At 40.1% G+C, this 19,279-nt stretch overlaps 2 pseudogenes; both read right to left on the bottom strand.

Moving 5' to 3' along the window:
- Nucleotides 1-14,770: 14,770 nt before the first annotated feature.
- On the bottom strand, nt 14,771-15,508 carry LOC129079497 (thiopurine S-methyltransferase-like; annotated as a pseudogene).
- An 885-nt stretch (nt 15,509-16,393) lies between these two features.
- LOC129079641 (60S ribosomal protein L17-like) lies at nt 16,394-16,882 on the bottom strand (annotated as a pseudogene).
- Nucleotides 16,883-19,279: the final 2,397 nt, after the last annotated feature.

Here is a 19,279-nt window from a genome sequence, read left to right as displayed (position 1 = left end):
GCACCATTGATAGAAGTAAGAAAATCAGGAAAGGGGAAATATTTTTTAGGAATAGGATTAGGAATATGCTATTCCTGTCTCCACTCCTTTCTTCCTTACTATCTCTCTTCTTCCTTGTCTTCCTCTTTACACATTTACTGAGCACTCACAATATGCCAGGTTCTATGTTAAATGTTGAGGATTTAGTGATGACTGTTTAATACTCTGTCTCATAGAGGAAAGAGAGAACATGTTATTACATCCAGGACCCCAGGCAGTACACCTATATTCCTTAACTCAACTGAGTGAACAGGAAATATTTCCGGGGAAGAGATGCTTGAACTCATCCTTTAAAGGATTAGTTGCTATTAGCCAAACAGAAAGAGGGGAAAGGACTTTCCAAAGAGAAGGGATGTCATGAAGCAATGCCATTTGTGAGAAGAGTGAGAGCATGTGATGATGGTAATTATAAATAAGTGGCCTGACTGAGCATAATGTGTAAATGAGGATAAAAGAGAGTTCTTGTCACCTACTCTGATAATGACACTTCAGTAAAAAATGAAATTAATCCTTAATTTTAACACTCTTCTTTATTGAATTCTTTAAAAAGCTAACAAGAATAAAATGCGATTGTATATCATTTAATCAGAACTGCCTTAGCGTCAAATACAGGAAGAGGAAACTCAAAGGAAGTTTTTCATCTCTTCAACTTCGTTTTAAGACTTACTCTTACTAGTTGCTCAGGGCAATAGTTATTAATAGAAAAAAATCAAGGAAATAATTTCTCAATTATTCTCAGCTGATTTTCCTGGCAATGTTTTTATTAAAATAAGAAGGATGTTAATAGTATTTTTTGTAGGATAGAGGAGCATGACCACTTGTATCAAATAGTATCCAAGCTTTAAAGTGTTCCAAGTCATTTTGGATTAACCTCAGGAAATGCTGATGTAGGTCCAATTGTTATACTCACAAGACTGTTCTTTAGCTTCATTGTGCCTTCAGAGGCAGACAGTAATAAATCTGAAAGCAAGGTCACATGACTTTTAGAACTGATGTCACTGAAGTCTCTTTGAATCTCTCCCTCTTGATTTCTGTCCTGCCTTTTGATCCCATCCTTCCTCTTTGCTCCTCCCTCCCTTCCTTCCTTCCTTCCTTCCTTCCTTCCTTCCTTCCTTCCTTCCTTCCTTCCTTCCTTCCTTCCTTCCTTCCTTCCTTCCTTCCCTCCTCTCTCTCTCTCTTCCCTGCTTATTTTTTTCCTGTTAGTATATGTCTTATGCCTACCAGTATCTCTTTGGACATTTAATTTTTTTTCTAGTTTTCCTAAAAAGAAACTTGAAATAATTCTTCAGACTTCTCACTCCTCAAGGAATATCAAATGAGTTTCTCTTATGATTCCTCACATACTCATACTTCCATGCTTGACAGAAGCACACGTGGAATGAGATTATCATCTGTGTCACTCAGGAGGAAGTCTTGTAGAGTATCCTGTTTAATCTTGTCCCTGCCCTGTTTGGCATTTTTAACAGGGATGCAAATGATGACATAGGTGACAGAATTACCAAATCTGCGGGTGAATCAAAGTCAAGAAGGATAGATGAGACCATAAATGGCAAAATCAAATTCCACAATGATCTCAATTGGCTGGAATTCTCATATGAAACCAACAAGCTGAAATTTAAATCAGGCAGACGTAAATCCAAAGTGTTAAATTTAAGGAGAACGTATAGAAACTCAAGTCCTGACAGGTTAGCTCATGTGGACTCGGTTGAAGTATTTTAATAACATATTAGCTTGATAGAAGCCCAAAGCATGAAGCAGCTTTTGAAAAGACCAACACATTATTAGACTGTGGATTAGAAGTCAGGTCCAGATCAAAGAAAGAAATTGTCATACTGCACTATGCATTGTCATATCATATTAGAGACATGATTTTCCTATGGTGAGGCAGAACAGGTGAGGGGGATGGAGAAGGAAGGACAGTGAAGTCACAAAACTAAGAGGCTCTAAAACCATGTCAGATGAAAGGGTGAAAAAACTTGGAAAGAAACCAGGAGGAGGGGACCTGTTAGACGAATTCACCTATTCCAAGGTCAATGTGAGCCAGGGAATAGCCCAAGAGGAAGGTAGCGATATAGCTTCAGTCAGCCCTCATCTCTACCTTATCTGTGTCCCCTGCCCAGTTTCTCTTATCCCTGTGAGTTCTAAAAAGAGTCTAAACTCCTTCCATCACTGTCCTTAGCTCTAAGTATACAGATTTATCTGTCTAGTATGACTAAGGTATGGGCAGTGTCAGCTTCATGGGTGTATGATCTGTGCTGTTGCGCAGGCCCTGGGCTTGGAAGCACCCTTTGTGATATTTAATGTCCCCTTCTTAAAATCCGTAACAGTTTTTGAACAAGAGGCCTGGCATGTTCACTTTGCACTGAGCCCTACAAATTGCGTAGTCAGTCCTGGGTATAGGACCAGCTGGAGTTTTCTAAAAGGAAGTTTGTCTATGAAAATGAGCTAGCAGACAATGTCAGACACACTGATTGCTAGAAAAATAAAATAAAATTTCAGATTACAGGTTAATCCCAAAGTGAACAAGAACTCAGCCAAAAGTACAGCTAAAACAGTTAAGAGAACCTATACCTTCTGATTTCTTTTCACCTCATTTTTATGGGCCCAAAATGTTAAATTAAGCTATGCACATGATCTGAAGTTGATTTTGGATGGCAAGAAAACCAACCTGTGGGGTTTGCAGCCCAGGGTCCCTGCGAGGAATGGGCCTCGGACACTGGACACCGGCTCTAGCGTCCTCACCGCTTGCCAGTCTCCCGTTTCTGACCTCCTCCTTTGGCGTCCTTCTAACCATTGGAGAGTGCTGGGGCTCTGGCTTTTTAGGTTTGGCTCTAGTCACTTCCTTTCTGTTTACTAGTCAATGGGAAACGGCAGTTACACAAAATGGAGACTCTTGTCTTTCTCAGCTGTTATTGGCATCCTGTAAGGTTGCCAGATTTAGCAATTAAAAATACAGGATGCCCAGTTAAATTTCAATTTTAGATAAATGATGGATACTTTTTAGTTTATGTTCTGAATATGGCATAACATATACGTACGCTAATTTTTTGTATTCTAGCTGAAATTAAAGTGTAGTTGAATGTCTTATATTTTACCCCAGGGATGCTGGGCTCTCCCAGACACTGAGGAGATGCCCGTCGTCTAGTCTTGCTGGAGGCCACTTGTAGCTTCAGTTTTCTCCAGACCAAGACTGCCTCCTAGCCTCCTCGCAAGCCACCTTTAGTGCTTCTGCAACAACTTCCGCTTTCTCTCTTGTTCCCATTTCAACAAGAGCAGAAATGACTAACGGATCCTGAATTTATGAACAGTGAGGTATCTTTCCAAATTCACATTACTGTTTCTTCTGATTTACTCAAAATCTCTTGCATAATTCCATTTCCATATCTCCAGAGAAGTCATTGTTAGTAAATTTTGCAACAGAGGTTGTGACAGATGTTCTGACCATTATTTCCCCAATAGCTTTTATAGTGCATGACACCCCATGGAGTTCAATAAATATTTATTGAATGAGTTAATTAAAGAATAAATTCTGAACAGAATGTTTGTTAGAGCAGATGGAACAGAGTGTTTTATTTTATTTCAGAGATAGCTTTGAGACATCTATACCTATTTATGCATAGGATACGTTTGTGAAAAAGCTATTTGTACATGGACAGGTTATATGTTTATGTTTGGATAGGCATACGAGAAAGAGAGAGGGTGTGTATGTGTCTCTGTGTGGTGGGACAGAGTGTATGCGTATTGAATGGAGCCCTAATGTGTTGGTGAGTGCATACACCAATGTACATGTCTCTGACAAGTGTGTATGTTTGGTTAGTATGTGTGTGGTGCAGGCCCCATGATTACAGTAAGACCTTACAAGAAAGAAAGCCAAATCACTATTACACAGTATTTCTGTCTGACCTGCTTATCCTGTTTATGTTGTCTCCAGGTACCAGGAAGGTACACTAAATGCAGATACACTAAGTCCAGGCTCAGAGCAGGCTGACTGTGAATAAAAGATCTTAGCCCCTCCCTTTGGGTTAGTCATGCCAAAAACACAAGTGGCAGTGAGATTCCCACACAGTGCCTCCTCATTTATGTCCTGGACATGGCCTTCAGTGTGCTAACCCAGAACTCAGGGGTGAAGGGTACAAGAAAGATGTGTCCACCCTGAGGGTTTTGTGTGGTCACCCTCTCAGCATGGCTGAATCTGAGCCACATCCCTGAGATGGACATACCAGCCTTATTGTCTATATACAGTATTAATATTTTATTCACCTCTGTCCTAGAAATTTGTATACCCATAGATTGTTAGGTCGGAGCTCCTCTAGCTAGTGGTTCTCATTCAGGATAATGGGGAGGTGGTAGTAACTCTAACAGAAGATTAGACTTTGAATGAGTGTGCGGATGGGAGAATCGTTGAGTGCTCCTTACCTAACTTGAATGCCACTCTTTACTCCTCTAACTAAGACATCCTGCTTGGGCCCAGTTCCTCCTTATTTTAGAGAATAGAAATCTAAGACCCAGAAAGGGTAAGAATCCTGTTTAAGGTGAAATGATGTTATGATCAGCATGCGTTTTGCCAGGCTGAGGTTCTCTGAAACAGTTAGGACATTAACGTTTTATATGTGGATCTGTATGTATTTAGCTCCATCATTGCAAGCCTGAACCCGGCATCTGAACTAAACCATTCTTTGTGAAATTAATTAGAAAAAAACAAAGGTTTGTTACAACATAAAATGGGACATGAGGGACATAATAAATATACTACCTGAGTTTCAATAAAAACTGAAAGATGAGCATTCATGACTTATGAGATACTTGAAATACACATTCATAATGGATAATAAACTAAAAATATCAGGTGATGTAAACAAGCATTTTTATGCATTAATATTCTAGGAAGGGACTCTGGTCTTCCAAATCTTCCAAAATTAGAAAGCTGTGTGCCTAGGAAATCTGTTTCCTAGAAGAAATCTCCCAAACTTTTTACCTTCCTAACTTGTCTTCACCCTTTACACTGGCCTTCAGATTTTGCTATAGAACTCAGAGAAAAAAAATTTCGGAACCCCTTAAATTTATCTGTCATTTACTTCCTGCTCGCTTTGATCCCAAGTTTACTTTGTTTACCGCTCAAAAAGAGGAACAACAAAAAGAAACTCATAATTTAGAGTCAAATCTCTCTGTAAATACTGGCTCTGTCTCTCACCGTGTGACCCTGGGCAAGCTTCTTAACTTCTCTTAGCCTCAACTTCTCCAACTGTAAAATTGTATGATAATGACTACTGTAAATAATTGTAGAAATTAAATGGTTTGCATATATTGAATACTGGCCCAGGCAGGCAATAAATAGGAGAGCCCATTTCCTTCAGCAGATGCTTTTACCTTTGTCAGCTGTGCTGACAGGTGCCTTTGTCCTGCAGAGTCACCAAAGGCAGGAAATAACCCCAAGCTTCATGTGCCAGTGGAGCCCAGCCAGGCCACCACTGGGGCGTGATGGGTGAGGTGCTTTTCCTGGGCGCAGAATTTAAGGAGATGTCAAAAAACTCAGTAAGTAAGATAAATAATATTTAAAGTAATATTTTTTAACTTTTTTTAATTGTCATTCAAGTACAGTTGTCTCTATTTTCCCCTCACCACCCCTCCCTGCCCCTACCCATCCCCACCTCCGTAAAGTTGTATTTTTAAAATAAAAACTGATGTTTTGGGTGATGAAGGATCCTAATAATTTCCTAGGTTCTAAAGTTAGATAGTGGTGATAGTTGCACAACTTTGCAAATATACTGAAAAACCACTGAATTGGACACTTTCAAAGGATGAATTTTGTGGCATGTGAGTTACGTCTCAATAAAGCTATTATTTAAAAATTAATACCCAAACCCCACAATGAACATAATATCAAAATGTTAATGAAAGTAAGGATTAGACCAGAGCCTACCCAAACCCAAGATGTGCCATTCCAGATTTCAGATAAGTGGTAACAGAAAAAAAACACAATAAAAAGTAAGCAAAAATAAAACAAACAAAAATATTTGGGTACTTTATAAAGTTATACTTCACTTTGGGTAATTTAGCCCAGTTAATACCTTTAATAAGTTACACCTCAATGAAAATTAAAAGAAAAAGAAGAGTGATTTAATAAGGTTTGCATTTTGGAGTGACCACTCTAGTTGTAGAATGGGTGGGGGGGAAGGGAAAATGTAGCAGTCATATCAGTAAGAGAGTGATGGCTTGAAATAGGGGGTGGGTTAATTTTACACATAAAAGGTAAGAAAAAGCGGCCTTGGTATTTCCTGTATGTGGTGACGAGGGAAAAAAAAGTGTTAAGAATGATTCAGAGGAGTCTGACTTAGGCAACAGGAGGGACGGTGATGACATGCACTGAGGCAGGGAGCACAGAAGGTGGGACAGCCTTCCAGTGATATTTAATAATTGAGAAAAACTCTGCGGAGGAGAAGGGGATGTGGCCAAGGCAGGTCCCCTGCTCTCGTCAGCTGGCCTGATGAGAGGGTCATAATCTCACTTGAATCACCTGCATTTTGCTGGCACAGGAAGGACAGGTTCTGGCTATTTAGAGGGGTGGAGGGAAGTATTAAGGAGTCACTGTCACCAGGTGAATAGGAATCTGTATTTTTAAGACAAGGCTCCTATGAAAAATAAAGATGGATTTAAAACATTGGACCTCAAGTTTCCAAAATGACAGAAAATGAAAAAGTAAAGACAGATTATGCCAAAGGAAACAAATATACTGACCATCTTTAGACATGTGATGAGGAACACAGATCTTGAGCTTTTGAAAATGAGTTTCTGTGGTTGGTTGTATGGATTAAAGGGTGAGGGGAGGGGCAAAGGCTCTGGGGTCACACAGACACAGGTTCAAGTGCCATCTCCACTACTTACATTATGACCAAGGGCAAACCAATTACCTAGACCTATAGCCTCCGTTGTGTTTTATTTTTTTTTAATTTGAAAATGTAGCAAATAATATGCACCATCCCAGGTGTGATGTTTAAATAAATTCCATATATGTGGAAGAAGTTAATTCATTATAGGTATTCAATATACTTCATATGGGTTTTCCTTTTCTCTTATTAGGGACAAATTGTGTCTCCTGTTAAATTTACATAAAAAGCCTTAAAAGGTAAACGACTCACTAATACCACTTAACCAAATACCACTGTACCTTCTGCAAAGTGGTTTTCAAAATCCTATTCTGCAATCTTTCCTAACTGTGTGAAGTAATCATCTTCTCCCTGTAATGTATGGTAAAAAAAAAAAGTAACTGTTAAGTGCTATGGGAAGTAGCTTTATTCTTGTCTATTCCATCTCTGATTTCCCATCTTCTTTTCAGTATAATTCTGTTAAATATGTGTACAAAATTCTGTACAAAACTCAGAGATAGAATAATTGGCCTTATTACTATATTATAAAATCAATTTGACAAACATATTAATTAGGATTAACATGTAACCAAAAGCCCTAAAACCATGATGGCCAAAAATATAGAAATATATTTCCCATGTCAAAAAAAAAAGTCTAGAGGTAGGCATTCCTGGGTTGGCTTGGCAATGCTGTGATAATATAAGGGCCTCAGACTACTATATTTCTGTTCACCATCTTAGCACATGGCTTCCATCCTCAAGGTACCTCATGGTTCAGGATGACAGCTGCAGCTTCAGGCACGTTGTCTTAGTTGCAATCCAGAAGGAGGGAAAAAAAGGCATAAGGGCAAGAAAGGACCTCTTCCAATGACACAGTTTTCTTTATGTGGCCTTCATGAAAGTTCTACAAAACATGTCAGTTTACATTTCATTGACCAAAACTAGCTGCAAGGGAAGCTGGAAAACATAATTCCAGGTGGTAATATGCCCAGACAAAAGTCCAGATTCCATACTAAGGAAGAGAAGAATGCACGCTGAGGTAGTAACTAGTACTCTCTTCCTCTCTTCTCAGGGATTTCATTCATCCAACAAATATTTATTGTATTACCCTATTTATTAGATATCGGGTCCTATTTTAGACACTAGAGGCTCATCAGGGAAAAAAAAGACAAACTCCTATCTTCACAGAACTTATATCCTACTGGAATAATAATTGATAACATTTATTAAATGTTACTATATGCAAGACATGGTTTTAAGCATTTTACGTATGTTAATTTATTTGATATTCACAACAGTTCTCAGGGGTAGGCATCATCATTATCCATGTTTTGTAGGTAGAAGCAACTGAGGCACAGAGAATTTAATAACTTGTCCATATTGATATGTCATGACTGATGGAGCCAGAACTTGAACTCAGTTTAACTCCAAAATACATACTTTAAACCTCTATACTATATTGTTTCTCGTTGATTTTTTTCATGTTTAGTTTATGCTCCCTTCTAGGCATAAATAAATGTATATATGTTTTGGAGGCACGAACAGTTGGGCCCAGCTTTCCTGCTTTCTCTTAAGTGGTGGGAGACATTGAAAGGGTGATGGTTAGCTGTACGTTCTGTCAGGAGTAAATGGGAGAAAGTCACCATATAGAGAACCTAGGAAATCGTTAGGATCCTTATAATTTGCACTGCTGCTCAGATGCTCTAGGAAGTAGAAAGTGTCCTCTTTTTTAAAAGCTATGATTTAAATTGGGGTCAGTGATGGTATCATTCATTGCTCAATCCAGAAATCTGGACATCCTTGCTGACTCTTCCCACTCTTTCACTCCCACACATGATCAATTAGTCCTTTTGACTGAACCTCCTAAATACTTGTAGAATTTGTCAGCTAATCTCCATCTCTATTGTCACATCTCCAAATTCATGGCATTATCATCTTCTGTCTGTATAATTCAGTAGCCACACGTACAGTGTCCCTGCCTCCAATCAAGCCCTCTTGGGCCCACTCTCCATAATGTGGTCAGGAGATCTAATGCCCTCAGCTGATCGCGTCCCCCTTCATTGACTGAAAACCCTTCAATGACTCCACCTTGCCCTCAGAGTAATGTGCAGACTCTTAACCTGATTTGCAGAGTCTTTCATTCCCAAAGCAGGCTCAAAGACTGTTGCATGTTAGGTTTCCCAGAAGCAGACTCAGATGGAGATTAGCATGCAGGAGGTTTATTAGGGAGCCCATCTATGGTACCACATCTATGAAGGGGAAAGGAAGATTAAATGGAGGAAGAAGTTAAACTATAGTCTCAATGGAGTCTTCAGCTGCCAATACATCCCCATATGAAGCTGGGATGACCCATCCCAAGTTGGAGTGAGAGGGCCAGGTGTTTTATCCCCATAATGATCAGCCATTGGATGTGGACATGACTTGGGAAAGGGACATGACCTTGGATGAGGCCATCCACACGCACGTCCTCTTATGCTGACCCCAAGCCCTCCTTAGGACATTGACCCAATCTCAGCACTTCATGTGCCACAGTCCTGAAGATTCAGGATTTTCCCAGTTTATACTGGAGAAACTAAGATCGAGATGAAGTTGGCTTCCCTTAGGCCCACCCTCCCACTCATTCATCCTCCCTCTTAGGCCGCACACTAGACTTTTGGCTTCATTATGAAACTTGCAACTTTTGAGTTCCGGCGTATCTTCACCCTGTCACTCCCTGGGCCTCATCTTATCCCACCACCAGCAGGTATTGTTTTAGGAATCATCCCAAGGACTCGGGCAGATTCTAAAGTCTAGGCACTGTCCCTCCCTTCTATTCTCTTTGAATGGAAGAGTAGCTCTTATGTTAACCCTCATCAATCCCAAAGTGACTCAAAGTTTTATGGTGAAATTCTATGCTCTGACTCCTCCAGCTTTACTCTTATTTTTAGAAGCCAAACTTTCATTCTCTTTTTTTTAAGCATCAGGCTCAAGCAGTTGAAAACCATGACTCAAAATTATTGCCTCTGCTATAGATTTATAAAAGTCTACTCAAGAGCTCAAAATCCAAATAATTCAACTCCATGTGTGCGTGTGCATGTGTGTGTGTGTGTGTGTGTGTGTGTGTGTGTGTGTGTGTATAAAACTCTCTTCCTGCTCCTTGAATAGTTGGGGGAGAATGATCTGGGCAAGAGGAAAAGAAAATGAAAACCCACATTTACCCTGCTATACATATGAGCCTGCTCTGTCTCCTCTGTCTACTCCTTCCCTTTTCTCCCTGGCATCATCTCCCAAATAAATTACCCGAATCCAAGTCCCTGCTTCCAGGGGCACTCAGTGAAGGGAAGTGCACTCCTCATCAACTCCTGGGCATTCTCCTGGGTATCGCCTTATGTGTGCTCAGGAAGTAGCTGCTCCTCAACTCCCTGCACTGCAGACTCTGCTCTCCACAGCTCTAAGGTAGCTGAACCAGTGGCTACTGAATTCTTTCTCGGGGATCACAGCCTGCTACCACCAACAGACCCTCAAGGTCAGGGCCACTTTTCCAAAGTATGGAACACACTATGTGTGACTTACCACAGTCAGAGGAAATTGGACTGTAACTTTTAATGGGATCGTGGAAGGGCAGTGCAATAACTAACAACTTATATCCATCACACAAGCCCAAATCTGTCCCAAGGTTCCTTTTTAACAGGGTCAACTTTTTGCTTTGCTCAGGTGACGCTTCCATAGCTGGAGGGTTAGTTCACAATTCTACCACTGAAATCCCTACTGGTACCTCTGCACCTCAGAGTTTAAGTCAAACTGGCTCTCTTGCCTCAAAAAGAAGGCTTATTTTTCTTCCTACTTCATTCCAAAATCCACCTACATCCTCTACTTTTCTTTTTGCCTCAAAGGTACATCTTTTTTTCTAGTGTGATGTATATTACCTTCAGGGAAACTAACCAATGAGCATATGATCTAGTTCTATGGAATCAGCAAGATATAAGCACACAATGTCTTTAGTCAAATTTTCTAAATCTTAAAAAAAATCATATTTGGAAAAGCAATACTCAGTTTAGATTATTAAGTTTGGTTGTCTGATAATTTCAACATTTGGGTCATCTCTAGTCTATGTAAACCTTATTTTAGTTCATTTTTACTTTTTTAAAAATTGAACATTCAAAAGTTGGAGGGATCCAATCTCACTCAGGGTACCTTGTTACAAATATAAATCAAAGAGGATGGCAAGTATTACAATTCAACTCATGCTACCTCAAGCAGACTATAAAATCGTGGGAAAGACAGGAATGACATCTCTTTTACCAGAATAAAGGATTTGAATGCTGTCAGTATGCTCTTCCTTCCCATCTCATCTATAGACTTTATTCTTTCAGGCTTCTCTAATGAAACTAAACAGCAATTGTGGTCTCATAGATAACTTAAAAGATTAAAATTAAGAGAAAAAAATGTCATTTGTATTTGCCATATTTTTTTCTCATTTCTGATGCTCTTTCTTTTTCATGTAGACCCAAGTTTTCATCTGGTATCATATTTTTTTCTGCCTAAAGAACTTCATCATTCCTTAATGTGCAGGACTTCTGACAATAAATTCTTTCATTTTTTGTTTGGTAAAAATCTTTAGTTTGCTTGTATTTTTTAAACATATTTTAAAAGATTTTATGTATTCATTTTTAGAGAGGGAGGGAAACATCAAAGTGTGGTTGCATTTCTTGTGTCCCCCTCTGGGGACCTGCCCTGCAACCCAAGCATGTGCTCTAGACTGGTAATCGAACCTGACCCTTTGGTTTGCAAGCCGGTGCTCAGTCCATTGAGACACACAAGCTAGGGCTGTATTTTTGAAAGATATTTTCACTATGGATAAAATTCTGGGCTGACAGTTGTTTTTTTTCTCCCTTGTGTTTCCTTAAAGATACCATTCCATTGTCTTCTGCCTTACATAGTTTTTAATGATAAATATGCTCTAATATTTTTTCATCAAAAGATATTTTTGTTGTAATTTTTATTTTTGACTCTATATAATTTTTTCCCTTTGGCTGCCTTCAAGGTTTTTTCTTCATCTTTTATTCATAGAAGTTTGACTTTGAGGTGCCTAGGACCTTCTTAAAAAGAGAAATCCTGCTTGTGGTTTTTCTGAGCTTCTTAAATTTATATCTTGTTTTTCACTAATTTTGGAAAATTCATAGCTATTTGTTCTTCAATATTTATTCTTCCTAGTTCTCTAGTCTCTGGTACTCTAATTACACATATACCACACCTCTTGAATATTCTCTTTATTTTCTTTTCATAATGTTTCAGTTTGCACAATTTCTCCTAACCTATCTTTAATTCATTGATTTTTTTTTTCTTTAGCTGGACTTAGTCTGCTTCTGAGACAACTGAAGGAATTCTTTCTTTCATATTTTCCTTAGCATATCATTTGATTGTTTTTTAATAGTTTCTGTCTCTCTAATAAAATGTACTATCTGTTCATACATGTTGTCCACTTTTTTCCACTGGATCCTTTAACATGTTAATCATGGTTGTTTTAATGTCCCTGTTTCTCTTGAGTGTTTTATTTCTGGGCAGTAGGTTGTTTCTGTCTTGATTTTTGTAAGCTTCCTCATTTTTTAATTGGATGCTAGAGAGTGTGCAAAGAAAAACAGAAGAGACTGAATTAATGGTATCTGTCCCCAGAAATGAGTATACCTCTTTTTCTGGCAGACTAATGTTATGAGGGATCAAGTCGATCTAGTCATGGATTGATCTGCCTTTGGGTATTGTTGACTTCAATAACTGTATACCACAGGCTTCCTATATCTCCAGCAGTTCTTGTGTACCTGGGCCACAGATGGGGTGTCTCTCTATGCTCTTGCTTTCCTAAGAGCAGACTAATATTGCGCGTTACTAGGTGTTAGACTTATAAAAATAAAGGGTGGCGGGGGAGCGGTCTCTGTTGCTTTGGTCCCACCTCAGTCTTAGACGGGCCTGTGTTCTTGTGTTTGGGGTTGGGCTTTCTCAGCATTTCTGCCCCTTCCTTATATTTCTTCCTTAATTTCCTATGCCAGTTAAACTCTGACTGGTATCTGTGGTTGATCTTGGGCAGGAGAGCATTTCCTGCTCCACCTTAAGGGTAGCAGATTTTTGCTTAGTTTCGGTGCAGAATCCTGGGCCTAAAAAAGTGTTGCCCCTTCTTCAGGAACAGAGGATTTTTGCTTCTATTCTTCCTCTCAGTGGGTTTTTGCCTTTGTCCTAGAGGTGAGAGAACTTCCTTCCCCTGCTTCAGAAGCAAAATCATTTTACTTCTACTCCTCTCCCACAGGTCACCACACATGGACATGTACAATATTATTGACTGTATTTCCTATGCTGTCATTGACATCCCCATGACTAGTTTTTAAAAGGTTTTACTTACTTATTTTTAGAGAGAGGGGAAGGGAGGGAGAAAGAGAGAGAGGAGAGAAACACAAAAAACATCGACTGGTTGCCTCTCACATGTGCCCTTTCAGGGATGGGGCCCATAACCCAGGCAAGTGCCCTGACCGGGAATCAAACTAGTGACATTTTCTGTGTGAGACGATGCCCAACCAAATACCCATCTATTCTTCCCAGTCCCTTCACCTTGATCACCCAGTCTCCCAACCATGCTCCTCTCTGGCGACCATCAGTCTGTTCTCTGTATCTTTGAATCTGTTTGTTTTGTTTGTTTATATCACCTAACATGTATTCTGAACAAATAATTTAAAATTTCTCTGACTCTTTCCCCATTATATCTTTTATCTCTATTCTGCATCTTTCAACATTGACTACAACTTTCACTAAAAATTATTTATGCCTTAAATGATCTTACCGTTGCCTGTCACTCTGGTTTTATATTGTAACAATCTTCCTTTCTGCCACGGAGCATAGAACTATTATTTATGATAAACGACGGGGATAAAATGTTATTAACCTTGGCAATGTCAGTGTATTTGTCCATAGTAGGCAAGTGTAAGTGTAAGAGAAATGGAGCAAATACAGAAAGTGGGACAAAATATAAGAGTAAGCATTTATAAAATATGTTCACTTTTAATTTTTGTGTTTCTGTTCTATTTTGAAAAATTTCAAAGCATGTCTCTATATTAATCTGATAATTTTTTTAAAAAAGTAAAGAAAAAAAAGTACCAAAACTTTGAGAGAAATCAAACTTGATCATGGTGGTTAATTCTATTAATTTGTGGCTATATTTGTCATTGTAGTGCTATATTTAGAATTCTCATATCTATAATAAATTTGGTCTGGCCAGTATTCTTTTTGTATGTGCTAACTCTGGCTTTGGTTTTAGGATTATGTTAAGTTTATATAATAACCTGGGAAGCTTACCAATTTTTTTCAATGTTCATTCATCAGTTTATTCACTTACTCAGTCAATAAATATTTACGTCATGTTGGGCATAATTTTAGGTTTTGAGGCTACAGCAGTAAACAAGACAGAAAGGGTTCCCACATTCATGGAACAGAGCATTCATTCTGAAGTGGGGGGAACCAGAATAAAGAGATAAATCTAAAAGTTAGAAAGCCAGGCGGCAGGCCCTGGCTGGGCCGCTCGCGGTCAGAGTGCATTCTGATACCCCGCGGCTGCAGTCTGGGTCCTGCGTCAGGGCACACGCAAGGACCAGCCGATGAATGCACCAATAAGTGGGACAACAAATCGACATTTCTCTCTCTCTCCTTTCCTCTTTTTCTAAAAATCCCTTTTTTTTTAACTTTAACATTTTAGTATTTTTTTTCCTAAAAAGTTATACACATTTCTGGGATATACTATGTGATGAATTTTTTTCCAAAGGTCATCCATTATATTTTCATGCCTTAGCATAATTTTCATTTGCTCAAAAGCTCAAAAAGTTGACGTTACTCGTTTTTATTTGTTTCATTTAGTTTTCTGTAAGTAGATATAACTTTGCAACAAGGTAGCCAATTCCTCAACTTTTACAGCCTTTTTCAAACGCATCTACCTGCTCAAGACACTGATTATTGCGTACAGAACCAAACAGTCTTTCAATGTCAGCATCTGAAACATAAAAGGTGGGCCCGCGTGTTTAGTTGGATCATAAGAAACAGCGCTCAAGAGGTACTGAAACCCTTTTCTCATGAGGGACAGTATTATATCTGTATAACGTTTACCATCACCTGGGTTAATAGCAACTAATGCTCCTCTCTCCCAAATCCTGTCAAATTTGCCAATATTTGCTCTGGGAAGATCAAAAAGGTTGCAGCAGTACAATGAGATGTTCCCTGAAGAACTCTTGAATACTTTGGCTCCAGGCATTGCCGCGGTTGGCTCTTCTGTGTAAGAAAGATTCAGCTCGGTGAAAAATCCCTGTATCCCAGCTTCACTGATTTCCACTCCAACTATGCTGTGTCCTCGATCTGCAAACCATTTCATCCCAACTGCTTTTCCACAAAAGAGGGAAAAATGATTTCAGGCCATTGTCGCCTTTAAGGAAATTATCCAAATGCTTCTTTAATAGCTGGTGTCCTTGTTCTTGAGGAAATGCAGTGTTGCGGTCCACCCACTTTTCTTGCCATTCGTCCAGAGTTAGTGCTCGGTTTTTCTGTTTCTCAGCATTGGGGTGTTCTCTAATATCAGGTGAAGTGCTCCTATCACCCATCGCTTCGTCACTACCTTCGCCTCCCAAGCAGAAGTCTCCAGTACAGAAAGGTCCTTCCCTGCCCGACCTGGTTATTCCCAGAGGCCGCTCTGCTCCCCGAACTCCGTTTCAGGGCGCGAATGGCTCGGCTGTCCACGCTCCAGAGGCTGCCGGATTCGGGAAAGCTGTGGCAGGACCGCACCTAGCAACCCGTCCCACGTCTCACCCGCGCGGGCTCCGGGCGAACGTGGGTCGCGCGTGCCCGCTGCCTGGCGGCCTGGCTCCGAACCGTGGGCGGGTACGTAATGGACCACTGCCCCCACCTCTAACAATCAATTTAAAAAAATCAGACGCAATGAATACTAGGCAGAAATAGAAAACCAAGTGGCTTTGGACTCGACGGTGTGAGCCATCAAGCAAAAAGAGAAATGCGTAACTCTCTGAGTCATGTGGGTCATGCCGCTGCTGTCATCAGAAAACTAATTTCACCGACTTAAAAGATCATGTATTTTTTTGTAGGATCATATGCACATTTTTCCTCATATCGAAACTAAACTCCTCACATGCACGCAAATGATCCTTCTCAGGATCAATACAGAAAGTCCCGGTTTTTGTTAATTTAGTCAGTGTCTAAGCAACATACCTTATGTCTTTCTTTTTCCATTGTAGGTGGAAACCAAACAACATGAGCACGCGCATGAGCAGATTTTGCATGTGTGACCTGGGTGGTAATTGCCTGTCGTTCCCCTTTCCGAGGACAAGATCCTCCTACGCGCAAAGGGAGCTCCTCTCCAGCGCCTGCCCCTGGGGATACACCAGATTGACTTGCTCTCCTGAGAAGCAGCTTAACCTCAGTTCATCGCTTATTATTATTTTTTCTTTAATTAGCACTTATTTTTGCTGAACTTACTCCCAGGCCATAAGTTTTTGTCTCTTCAGTTTCTTCTGGGGCATCTGGTTCCTCTGCGCAGCTTCCTCTTCTGGTTTCGGGACAGTCCGTGAGGATCCTCCCAGTGCGGCAGGGCCCGCTCACAGCGGGGTCACTGCGCCCGTGAGCTCTGCAAGCTGCGTGCGGCGTCTTGGGAGCTTTGTCTACCTGGATGTGCTCTGTGACCAGAGGACCTACATCAAACCCTTAAGTTCAGCATCACTCTCTGAATTTTTAAGCATGTGCAGCAAAAACTCAGCGCTCTTTTTGGGCCTCCAGCCCCACTGCGTGGCCTGCGCACACCTACCAACTCCACCATTGTAACAACGGAAGGACACACATTGCTTCTGCAAAGCAACATCCTTTAGCTACTTGGTGGCTTTTCAGATAAGCATACCTTCGATGGCCCGAATGTTCTTAAAGCGAGCATGGAGAATTGAACCTCTCTAGTTGCATGATTTTGTGGGGGTTTTGGGTTAAGTGAAGAGCAAACCATTTTCAGAGGTCACCTCAGGCCGCTCACGGAAGAGTGAAATGATTCCTCACGATTTTGCAGCTCCTTCTTAGTTACACACTGTCAGGACTCAACAAAAGTTTGCTTGGAAAGTTGATTTAAAAAAAAGGAGCTTGTACAAGACAATCTGCGATAATCTCACTACTGATTTTCCCTTTACTGCAGTCCTTGTAAATACACTGTTTGGGGCCCTCAGATTGTAATTATTATTAAAACTCTTATTATTTTTAGTGTGGATTCTGAACACTGCTTACGTCATGAAAATATCAGCAGCTGTGGGGACTTGGTAATAAGCTCCAGTTTGAAACAGCACATTTCCTTTTTTTTTTTTTTAATTAATTTATTTACTTTTTAAATACATTTGTCTCTGCCTTCCCCCCACCTCTTTCCCTTGCCCCCTTCCACCTTCCCTCCCTCAGCTCTTCCCCTTTGGTTTTGTCCATGAGTCCTTGCTATATGTTCCTTGACTTTCCCCTTCCCTTCCCTTTCCCTGCACCCCCCCCCCTTCCCTCTTGTCTCCGTTGATTTCTTTTCCTTTCAGTGTTGCTGGTCATATTTTCCTTGCATCTTTGTATTGTTGGTTAGGTTCCGCTTATAGGTGAGATCATATGGTATTTGTCTTTCACCCCCTGGCTTATTTCGCTTAGCATGATGCTCTCCAGTTCCATCCATGCTGTCGCAAAGTTTAGTACTTCTTTTTTCTTTCTGCTGCGTAGTATTCCATTGTGTATATGTACCATAATTTTTTGATCCAATCATCTACTGATGGGCATTTAGGTTGCTTCCAACACTTGGCTATTGTAAATTGTGCTGCTATGAACATTGGGGTGCATAGGTTCTTTTGTATTGGCGTTTTGGTGTTCTCAGGGTATAGTCCCAGCAGGGGAATCGCTGGATCAAAAGGCAGTTCCATTTTCAGCTTTCTGAGGAAATTCCACACTGCTTTCCATAGTGGCTGGACCAGTCTGCATTCCCACCAACAGTGGACTAGGGTTCCCTTTTCTCCACAGCCTCGCCAGCACCTGTTGTTTGTGGATCTGTTTATGATGGCCATTCTGACCGGTGTGAGGTGGTACCTCATGGTGGTTTTGATCTGCATTTCTCTGATGGCTAGTGATGCTGAGCATCCTTTCAAATGCCTCTGGGCCCTCTGTATCTCCTCCTTAGAAAAGCATCTGCCCAGGTCCTTTGCCCATTTTTTGATTGGATTGTTTGTCTTCTTGGAGTAAAGTCAAGTGAGTTCTTTGTATATCTTGGAGATCAAACCTCTATCTGATGTATCATTAGCAAATATATTTTCCCAAACGGTTGGCTCCCTTTTCATTTTGCTGATGTTTTCTTTTGCCGTGCAGAAGCTTCTTATTTTTATGAGGTCCCACTTGTTTATTCTTTCCTTTATGTCCCTTGCTTTAGGAGACATATCAGTGAAAAAATTGCTGCGTGGGCTATCTGAGAGTTTCCTGCCGATGTTCTCCTCTAGGAGTTTGATGGTGTTGCGACTTATATTTAAGTCTTTTATCCATCTTGAGTTTATTTTTGTGTATGGTGTCAGCTGATAATCCAATTTCAATTTTTTGCATGTAGCCGTCCAGCTCTCCCAACACCATTTGTTGAAGAGGCTGTTATTGCTTCATTTTATGCTTCTGCCCCCTTTGTCAAATATTAGATGTCCATAGAGACCTGGGCTTATTTCTGGGCTTTCTATTCTGTTCCACTGGTCTATGGGTCTGTTCTTGTGCCAGTACCAGATTGTTTTGAGTATGGTGGCTTTGTAGTAGAGTTTGATCTCCGGTATTGTGATCCCTCCTACTTTGTGTTTCTTTCTCAAAATTGCTGTGGCTATTCGGGGTCGTTTATGGTTCCATATAAATTTTTGAAATGTCTGTTCTATTTCTGTGAAATACGTCATTGGTATCTTAATAGGGATTGCGTTGAATCTATAAATTGCTTTGGGTAGTATGGACATTTTGAGGATATTAATTCTTCCAATCCATGAGCACGGTATATGCTTCCATTTATTTGTGTCTTCCTTAATTTCTTTTTTCAATGTTGTATAGTTTTCTGCATACAGGTCTTTTGTGTCTTTGGTTAAATTTATCCCTAGGTACTTTATCTTTTTTCGTGCTATATCGAATGGTATATTTTTCCTGATTTCTTCTTCTTCTATTGCATTGCTGGTGTACAAAAACGCCTTTGATTTCTGAATGTTGACTTTGTATCCTGCTGTTTTGTCAAATTCACTTATTAGGTTGAGGAGTTTTTTGGTAGAGTCTACAGGGTTCTCTATGTACACTATCATGTCATCTGCAAACAATGATAGTTTTACTTCCTCCTTTCCTATTAGGATGCC

The sequence above is a fragment of the Pteronotus mesoamericanus genome, unplaced genomic scaffold (genome assembly GCF_021234165.1).
Source record: "Pteronotus mesoamericanus isolate MK-2021 breed Mesoamerican mustached bat unplaced genomic scaffold, CSHL_Meso_final contig_78, whole genome shotgun sequence".
Classification (NCBI taxonomy): domain Eukaryota; kingdom Metazoa; phylum Chordata; class Mammalia; order Chiroptera; family Mormoopidae; genus Pteronotus; species Pteronotus mesoamericanus.
The sequence above is the reverse complement of the archived record's forward strand: the minus strand, read 5'-3'. Positions and strand labels throughout refer to the sequence as shown.